Source organism: Rhincodon typus, chromosome 42 (assembly GCF_021869965.1).
Source record: "Rhincodon typus isolate 14 chromosome 42, sRhiTyp1.1, whole genome shotgun sequence".
NCBI classification, from domain to species: domain Eukaryota; kingdom Metazoa; phylum Chordata; class Chondrichthyes; order Orectolobiformes; family Rhincodontidae; genus Rhincodon; species Rhincodon typus.
The window spans coordinates 11330766-11340950 of record NC_063373.1 but is presented as its reverse complement, the minus strand read 5'-3'; the positions used below and the strand labels follow the sequence as shown (position 1 = coordinate 11340950).

The 10185-nt window shown below is 40.6% G+C and overlaps 1 pseudogene; it reads left to right on the top strand.

Moving 5' to 3' along the window:
• Positions 1-746: 746 nt before the first annotated feature.
• On the top strand, positions 747-7885 carry LOC125487511 (annotated as a pseudogene).
• Positions 7886-10185: the final 2300 nt, after the last annotated feature.

Here is a 10185-nt window from a genome sequence, read left to right as displayed (position 1 = left end):
GTGTGGAGTTCGCACATTCTCTCCGTGTCTGTGTGGGTTTCCTCTGGGTGCTTCTGTTTCCTTCCACAGTCCAAAGATGCACAGGTTAGGTGGATTGGCCATGCTAAATTGCCCATAGTGTTCAGGGATGTTTAGGTTAGGTGGATCAGCCATGGGAGGTGCAGGGTAGAGGGGTGAGTCTGGGTGGGATGCTCTTCAGAGAGTTGGTGTTGACTTGTTGGGCCAAGTGGCCTGTTACCGCACTGTAGGATTCTTTGGAATCAGTGCGATTCCACGAAATCATTGTATATGGCATTTTTGAGAGAAATTGTTTTAGGGAGGGTAGACTTGGAATCAAAGTACACCCATGTGGTGATCATACATACCGATGAATGATCAGAGGCGAGAAATTGGCCTCATTTCTCTCTTTAAAAATGCCTCATGCTTAGTCAGTAGTACACACTCCTACTTAGGACCAAGTACAATACCCAAGCTGTTGTTTTTTTCTTCTAAACACATGTTGCTGAGATAATTCTGAGGTCATTGCATAATTGCCTTTTGAATTTTTGTCATATCTCATTTAAAAAAAAAGTCTCATCAAAACAAAAAATCCAGGTGAGCATCAGCTGCAACTTGTTGTTTCTTAGAATACATTCAGTGTCTGTAAAATTGAAACCAACTAATTGTCTCCCAGGGGCCTGACATCAGGAATAAATGAGAGCACTTTGCAGGGAAGTGCAAGGCACACTTAAAGGTTCCAAACAGAAATGCACGGAATACCAATAGGTCTGGTGTTTGCCATTTACTATCCCATCCTAGCTGCTATTGGAGTTCCAGGTAAATTGTTCCAGTTAGTTTCTAACTGTCTTAATCATCCAGTATCTACTTCAAATTCAAAATTACAGGTAGACATTTCTTTTTCTCCTTTTCTCCATATTACAGCTATTCTTTCTCCAATTTTATTCAATAAAATACTGTGAATCAACAATTTAAAGCCTTTCACTGTGATAAAAACTTTGCAATTAGTAATAATAATTTTTAACAATAATGATTTTAATTCATCTTTTTATCAAGGTGATATATTCCAGTTATGGATATAACTTGGGTGGTGTTGTAGAACAGAGGGACCTAGGGATACAGGTACACAATTCTATGAAGTTTTCGTCATATATAGATAGGGTGGTTAAAAGGCATTTGGCAAGCTTGCCTTCATTGCTCAGTCCTTTGAGTATAAGAGTTGGGAAGTCATGTTGAGGTGTGCAGGACATTGGTGAGACCTCTTCTGGAATACTATGAAAGATAATATTAAGCTGGAGAGGATTCAGAAGAAATTTACCAGGACGTTGCCAAGTATGGAATGTTTGTGTAGTAAAGAAAGGGTGGGACATTTTTCATTGGAGCTTAGGAGGTTGAGAGGCAATCTGAAAGAAGTGGTATAGATAAAGTTAATGGTAGTTGTTTTTTTCCCCAGGATGGGTGATTTCAAGACTAGGGTGCAAATGAAAGGAAAGGGCTTTAAAAAAGACATGAGGGGCAAATTTTTACACAGAGAGTAGTTTGCATGTGTAATAAACTTCTTGATGAAATGGTGGATGTGGGTACAATTACAACATTTAAAAGACATTTGGATAATTATAGGAAAGGTGTGGAGGGATATGGGCTGGGACTAGTTTGGTTTGAAATTATGCTTGGCATAGACTGGTTGGACCCAAGGGTCTATTTCCGTGTTGTGTGACTCTGTAATCTAATGGTATTAATGACATAATCTGTCTTCTTTGGAATTGCCATTTCACCTCTTTTGATGTGAGATTTGTTTTTCATATTATCCGTAGAATTTGCTGCCACTAAATTTAGACTACCTTATTGTGACCGTAGTGATATTCAATGTTTTAACTGTAGCGTTTGCCCAATTTCCAATAACAATATACCAGTAGTTCTACTGTGGTGTTAATTCTGTTTGAATTAGTACAATGTCCGCGTAGTTGCAATTCAATTGTATTCTTGGTAAAGTTGTTTTGGGTACAAGAGCAATAAGCTACCTTGACATCATTGTGCTTGAGTTGTGATCTAGCACCATTATCTCAGTGTAGGTGAAATATTAAATGATTATTGCTACTGTGGCTGTGGGTGAAATGTTACATTTTATTTAGATTTGTATAGATTTATTTCACCTTTGACTTTTTCAGTTGCATCACAATTACCTGAAATGACTCATTAATTGAAAGGATTTTTTTCTCTTTTCTTTTTTCTCTTATAATATCACTGGACTGAATTTAATTAATTATTGAAGGGACAATATTAGGCATTGGAATTGTGACAGTGATGATAAACAATGTTTTAATCTGTGATTTAAGCTGCAGGTCCAGTGAAGAAATTTCCATTGCATCCTACCAAAATATCTTCCTCAAAGTGGCAAGGAGGCTATTAACCCTCTCTTTGAGGTATTTTTGTGCAAGCAGAATGCAGACTTTTCCACAACTGACTAGTTGCACACTAGTTATTTGGAAGGAACTACTTTGGCTAATTCATTGATGTATACACTTAATTCTTTTCTAGTTTCTGCACTTAAGTTGGTTTTTTTACAACTATTTGGTTTCAGTGTTTTCCATTTTGTTTTACTCATTGATATTTGAATTGAGTTTCAGTTTGTTTTTTTGTTCTCCTCCATCAACTGTATCAGACTAGTTTACTTTGTTATGCCATCGAAAGCTATATTATTGATCTGGAGAACAGTGAAGCAGCTAATATACTGTTGTTCATAGTGCAAAGGAGGTGTATTCTGAACTTAGGCTCATGATTAAGGCTTTAAGTTTAATGCAAAATCCAGACACGGGTGGGTGTTTTTCCAGGCTGAATCAGCAATGATCTTATCACCACCATGTTCTCTCTATGTCAACTTTCGTTCAAGCAAAAGAGAGAGCACATCCTGTGTGACACACTATTGGGTGATAATGTGTTTCTGGGAGTTTGGAGCACGATGGGAAATCGGTGCAAATGGCAAAAGGTTTATTTGTTTTATATTGGTTCATAGTTTATAAGGTTTTTTGTGGTTTATTGGTTGTAAGTTTCTATCTTTCAGCTTTAGCTGAGCAGATAGACGGAGCCAGAGATAGGATAAATCGAGGCCAGGATCCAGGGCACAGCTCTAGATGTTCAACTGAGTAGAAATAGGGAAGTCCTAGTTTAACAGCTGGAGCATCAGGGGTCTGTTTATTTTGAAGGTAAATCAAACAGTGACATCACAAGTAAAAGACATGATGATTGATTCGTGATTTTTAAAAAAAAAATGTCAGTGCGGTAAGGAAGTAAGGACACAACTCATGGGAAGTAATTTCATAATATTCTTAGTTACTCCTTTTTAAGGGACTTAAAGGAAATCATTGCACAGAGCTTGCACTTGTAATATGCTCCTCCTGTGCTACGTGGCAAATCTGGGAAGCGTTGGTTGTTGCAAGTAGGCATGTGTGCAGAAAGTATGCCCAGCTGCAACACTTGGCTAACGCATTTTGGAGATAGTAAGAACTGCCCGAAACGTCAGCTTTCCTGATGCTGCCTAGCCTGCTGTGTTTCTCCAGCTCCACACTGTGTTAACTCGTTTCGGATGTTGATCAGCCACTGAGTTCACCATGGAACATTCACGATGCTGAAGCATGTCGTGTGAAACATATTGCGAGAAGTGGTCAGATCACAAGTAAAGACTAAAGAGGCAGGAAGGACCTGGGTAATCACCAGACCGAGTAGCAGAATCCACGCGTTCCCTGTGCCCATCCCCCAATCTAACAGATTTGGACACTGTTGGGGGAGATGACTGTGCAGGGGAAAGCATTGGAGTCTACTTCATGGCACCGTCGGTGGATCTACTGCACAAGACAGGAAGAAGGAGGAGGAGGACAGGGTTATTTGGAGATTAAATTATCAGGGAAGCAGATAGAGATTGACAAAAGAGATTGCAGGATGGAATAATACCTTCCTGGTGCCAGAGTCAGGGTTATCACCGAACAGCTGCAGAGTATTCTGAAGGGGAAGGTAAAGCTGATAGAGATCGTAATACGTGTAGGTACCAACGACATAGCTAGGAAAAAGAGATGATGTCTTGCAAGTGGAGTTTAGGGAACAAAGAAGTAGATCAAAGAACGGGACCTAAAAATTAGTAATCTCTGAATTACTTCCAGTGCCAATTCTGGATCCAAGTATAGAAATACAAGAGAGACTTAATCCAGAAGAATGCCTGGCTGGAGTAATGGCACAGACATGCGGGATTAACATTTCTAGGGCATTGGGACTGCTTTGAGAGGCGAACAGGTATCCTTGTGAGGATTTTTGCTTGTGTTGTTGGGGAGATTTTAAGCTAAATTGGTAGGACGGTGGGATCCAGAAAGCAAGTGCAAAAATAGTAGGTGAACAACCAATATTTGAAGATACAGCAAGGGAGTCAAGAAAGCATAATAATTGGGGACCAGTTGAGGTACCAGAGTGAGATTGGAAAGGTTGTATTGTATTTATTTTTATGCAAGGTGTCTGACAAACAAGGCAGATTATTTGAACTGCACATTTAAACTTGAGGCATGATGTAATTGCTATCACTGAGACATGGTTGAGGGTCAGGATTGAAAGCTCAATATTCCCAGATACAGCTTCTTCAGGCGAAACAAGGCAGGGTATAAACGTAGAGGGGGGTGTCATGGAACCAATTAGAGCAGTTAGGAAGAATGAAATTTTAGAAGGCTACACAAATGAAGCCACATGTGTAGAACTTAGAGACCAAAAAGGAGTAATCACATTGCTAGGTTTGTACCACAGACCCCCTAACAGTGCGGGATAAATACACAGCAGGTAAGCTGGCAGAAAACTGTAAAGGTTACAGAGTAGTGATAGTAAGGCATTTCAGCTTTTACAACATTAATTAGGTAGTTGTATTGTAAAAGGTTTAGAAGGAGTGGAATACTTAAAATGCATCCAAGAGAGCTTCATAAATCGGTAGATATAAGGCCATTTGGATGGGGGAAGGGTGGGCGGAGAACTGTCCTGGACATAATTTTTGTCGATGGAATGAGTGGGTGTGCATTTTGCAGGCAGTGATCATAACTCCATTAGATTCAAGATCATTGTGGTAAAAGGGTAGGAATGGGCTAGATATCAAAATTCTAAACAGAAGGAAGGGTAATTTTAACAAGATCAGTCATAATTCAGCAATGATGTGGAGGTGCCGCTGTTGGACTGGGGTGGACAAGTTCGCGCGACACCAGGCTTATTTAAAATCACAAACTTTAGGAGTGCTGCTCATTTGTCTTCACTTGACGAAGGGGCGGTGCTCAGAAAGATTATGATTCAGCAAGCGTGGACTAGGAGCAGATAATTTTATGTAAATCTGTGTCAGACCAGTGAAACACATTCAAGAAGGAATTGAAAGAGTAAAGGGCCGATGTTCTAATAAAGTATGGGACCAACAAATCCTGTGAACATAACACCAAGCGATATACAGGATCGGATAATGAAAAAAAAGGAAGTTGTGGCACATACCGAGGGCTGAAAATAGCAGAAGCTCTAGAGGAGTACAGAATCTGCAAGAGGATTAAAAAAAAAGGCCAAAAAAGGTGGGCATGGAAGAATATTAGCAGGTAAAATAAAATCTGTAGTTATTATCATCTAATCCTTAATGTACATGCACAATGAGGGAAAGAGTAGGTATCATTAAAGACTACAGTGAAATTTTGTGTGTGGAGCTGGATGACGTAGGGAGAGTTCTATGTCCATACCTTGTATCGGTGTTCACTAATGGAAGGGACAATGTGGGTATAGAAATAAGCAACAGTCTTACAAGGAGATAAATTTTCAGAGCAGGATAAAATTTATCCAGTCTGTTGAATTGGCCAAGGGAAGAAATAGGGGCATTAATCGTAATTTTCAAGTTTTCTCTTGCCACAGTAGAGTTGTCAGAGGACAGTATGAGAGCCAATATCGCATCGTTAGTCAAGAAGGGAGCAAGGTATGAACAAGAAAACTACAAGCCACTCAGTCTAACCTCAGTGGTATGAAAATATTAGAAGCAATTCTGATCTGTGCTGGGGATGGGGTGGGGTGGGGGGGCAGGGGGCGTGGATTAATCAAGAACAGCAAATATGGTTTTCTTAACGTGAGATAATGTCTGATCAACTTGACTGGATTTTTCGAGGAGGCAACCACTTGTGTAGATCAGGTCACACATTCGTTGTATTCTCCCTGAACTTCAGAAAGACGCTTGATAAAGTTCTGCATGGGAGACTGATAGCAAAGTTAAGAGCCAATCGGATCCATGGAACTTTGGGAAATTGGATCCAGACTTGGCTCAAGATGGAAGAAGCCAAGGATAATATTCGAGGGTTTTTCTTTTGAGATTAGCAACTTGTGTCCACTGGGGTTACTTGGGCGTCAGTGTGGGAGCCTTTGTTGCTTGTGGCATCAAGAAATGATTAAGACTTGAATGTTGGACCGTTGATCAGCAAGTTGGCCAATGATACAAAAATTGTTGGTGTGGTAAATAGTGAGGAAGAACCAAACAATTACAGGATGTTATAGAAAGATTGGTCAAATGTTCTGGTCAGTGGCAAATGAATTAAAATCCGATGTCAATTGATGTGCTTGGGCAGATGAAAATAGAAGGCAAGGAAAAGCATGATTAATGGTAGAATCTTGGGAAGCACTGAAGATCGGAGAGTCCTTCGTGTACATGTCCACTAGTCCCTTAATGCTGAAGGGCAGGCAGATAAAATGGTTAGGACAATGCCAGGAATCTGAAATTCATTGCCTGTAAGGATGGTAGCCTCCTAATTTTTGAAGAGAAAAGTTAGATGTACACTTATGAGCCAAGGCATACAAGGGTATGGGACAAGTGCTGGAAAATGGCTTTAGAATAGTCAGTTATTTTGAAGCAACGGAGACTAAATAGGCTGAAAGCTATTTCTCTGTTTTGAGAAGCTCTATGACAATAACTCTACGAATTTCTTTCTCTTTATTGCAGCTAACCTGGCAGTGATTGTGATTCTGTCCCAAAGAAAATGTGGTCTCTCTATGTGTATCACATATTACCTTGTGTCGATGGCAGTGACAAATCTCCTGGTCATGATCACAGTTGTAATATTCAACCAGATTGCTGGCATTTATTTTCAATTGAGTTTCCTATCTCTCACACCAGTGTGCAGTGTTCGCAATTCTATAAATTTTGTAGTCATTGACAGTTCTGTCTGGTTAATGGTTGCTTTTACCTTTGATCGATTTGTGGCCATTTGTTGCCAAAAGTTAAAATTAAAATATTGCACCAAGAAGGTGGCATCGTGGGTGATTGGAATTGTGTCAGTACTGTCTTGTCTAAAAAATATCTCCACTTATTTTGCTTATGAACCTATATACGTAATTGATAAAACAGCCCGGTTCTGTGGTCATAAAATAGAATATTATACAACACAAGAATGGGCTGCCTATGACTGGATTCGTTCCATTGTAACTCCATGTCTTCCATTCATTCTGATTGTACTGCTTAATGCTTTGACTGTTAGACATATTGTTGCAGTCAATACAGCCCGCAGGAGATTCCGGATGCATAGTAATGGAGAGAATGAGAGTGATCCAGACATGGAGAAGCGAAGAAAATCGATTGTTTTACTTTTTGGCATCTCGGGAAGCTTCATTCTTTTATATTTGTTGTACTTTGTGACAATTATTTATGATCGGATTGCGAATATTCCTTTTTCCTGTTTCTGATGTCAGTAAGTCCATATTTATTGTCCAACAAAGTGGATATATGCTTCAGTTATTGAGCTCCTGCATCAGTCCGTTTATTTATGCTGGCACCCAGAGTAAAATCAGAGAGGAGATAAAAAATGGTGTGACATATCCATTAAGTCTATTTGCTAAAATATTTAGAAATTGAAAATGATAGAAACCAACCTGAACTATAAATCTTATTGCAGCCTCCTTGTTGTCTATGCTGTAGAGTCATACTGCACGGTGCAACTCATCCACGCTGATCGAGTTTCCCAAATTGAACTAGTCCAACTTGCCTACATGTGGCCGTATCCCTGTAAAACTTTTTTATTCATGTACCAGTCCAAATGATTTTTAGATTTTGTAACAGTACCCACATCTACCACTTCCTGTGGCAGTTCATTCCACATAGTAACCACCCTTTGTGTGAAAAAACTGCCCCTCAGTTCCCATTTAAATCTTTTACTCCTCACCTTAAAAATATGCTCTTCAGTTTTGAACTCCCCCACGCTAGTGAAAATAACATTGCTATTTACCTTATCTATGCCCCTCATGATTTTTATAAACCTTTATAACGTCACCCCTCAATTCTTATGCTCCAATGGAAAAAGCCCTGACCTATCCAGTTTATATCCTTATATCTCAAACCCTCTATTCAGGGCAACATCCTGATCTCTTCTGAGCCCTCTCAAATTTAATAATATACTTCCGATAGCATGACAACCAGAACTGTATACAATACTCCAAAAGTGGTCTCACCAATGTCCTGGACAACTTCAACATAACATCCAAACTCCTATACTCAATGGTGTAAGCAATGAACACAAGCACGCTAAGCGCCTGCTTACTTAACCATCCTGTCTATCTGTGATGCAACTTTCAAAGAACTATGTACCTGAACCCCTAAGTCTCTCCGTTCGACACTGCCAGGGCCCTAACATTAACTGAATACGTCCTGATATGCAGATGCCGGTGTTGGACCGGGTGAACAAAGTCGGAAGTCACACGACGCCAGGTTATAGTCTAACAGGTTTATTTGAGATCACGAGCTTTCTGAGCGCTGACGAAGGGACAGCACGTCAGGACGTACACAGTTAATGGTAGGGCCCTGGCAGTGTCGAACAGAGAGACTCTACTACTCCTCCTCCTCCTCTTCCTCCGTTTACTATTACTTGAAGCTGCTATTTGTCGCTAGACGTCGATATTGGAGTACAGTGTGAAGTAGCTGAACGGTATGACGTCCATTGTAATTCAGAATGTAGACAGCAGATGGTCACTTCCCTTTTTACTTTTAAATGGGGAATGATTAGTTCTGAGAGCCGAGTGGCTCCCATCATGGCAAAATCAGGATTTAACACCGACCACTGAATTAATACATTGCACTGGGAGGACAGAAACTACACTTCTTTTGGACTGCTCAGTGTACCAAGCCAAGCACACTTCACTCGGAGACATCACCAACCATTGGCGGAATCGTAGAATACGTACAGTGTGGAAGCAGGGCATTCGGCCCATCCAGTTTCACACTGATCCTCTGAACAGCATCCCGCCCAAATCCACCCCCCTACCTATCCCTGTAACCACGCATTTCCCATAGCTAACCCACCCAGTCTGCACATCCCTGAACACTATGGAAAATTTAGCATGGCCAATCCACCTATGCACATCTTTGGACTATGGGAGGAAACTGGAGCACTCGGAGGAAACCCTCGCAGACACAGGGAGAATGTGACAACTCCCCACAGACAGTCACCTGAGGCAGGAACTGGGTCACTGGTGCGGTGATGCAGCAGTGCTAACCATTGAGCCATCATACTGCCTCAAACTGAAGCATCTCCCCGATTCCATACCCTCGGGGCAAGTTGGCCAGGAGCGTAACGTCCCAAGCAGAAATTTCACTACCTGCCCCACAGTCGCGGCCTACAGCTTAAGACTGAATGCACCCCAACTAATAGATCTTCAAATACAAACTGTTCTTGAGCTACTTTATCTTCCTTCACATAACAGATTACCCACCACAGTCCATCAAAATATGTACCCCAGTTGCAATCAGTAATAGCTACTGAACACCCTACAACTCACAGGGTCAACACATACTACACACGTCCTAAGGTTACTCAAATTCACCCAATAATCAAAATGTATTTCCACAGTGAATGAAAACTGTCTCCTTCCCTGTAGCAGATGGACGCTGTACAGGATAGAATAATAATAAGAAAACGAAACTGGTATCTTCCTGCATTCCTCATTTTTGGAGAGATTAAAGGCAGAGAATTATCTGTTTTAACACATCTTATCCGCTATCACAAATCTGATTCATGCGGAAGCACTTTTTAAAAAAATAAATCGAGTAAAAAGCCAAGCAAAGCATCGTCCTTCTCGCAAAATATCAGAACGATGATAGGCACAAACACACACACATACACACGCAAAGTTGACAGTCAATGTAAACACATGTGAGGCAGA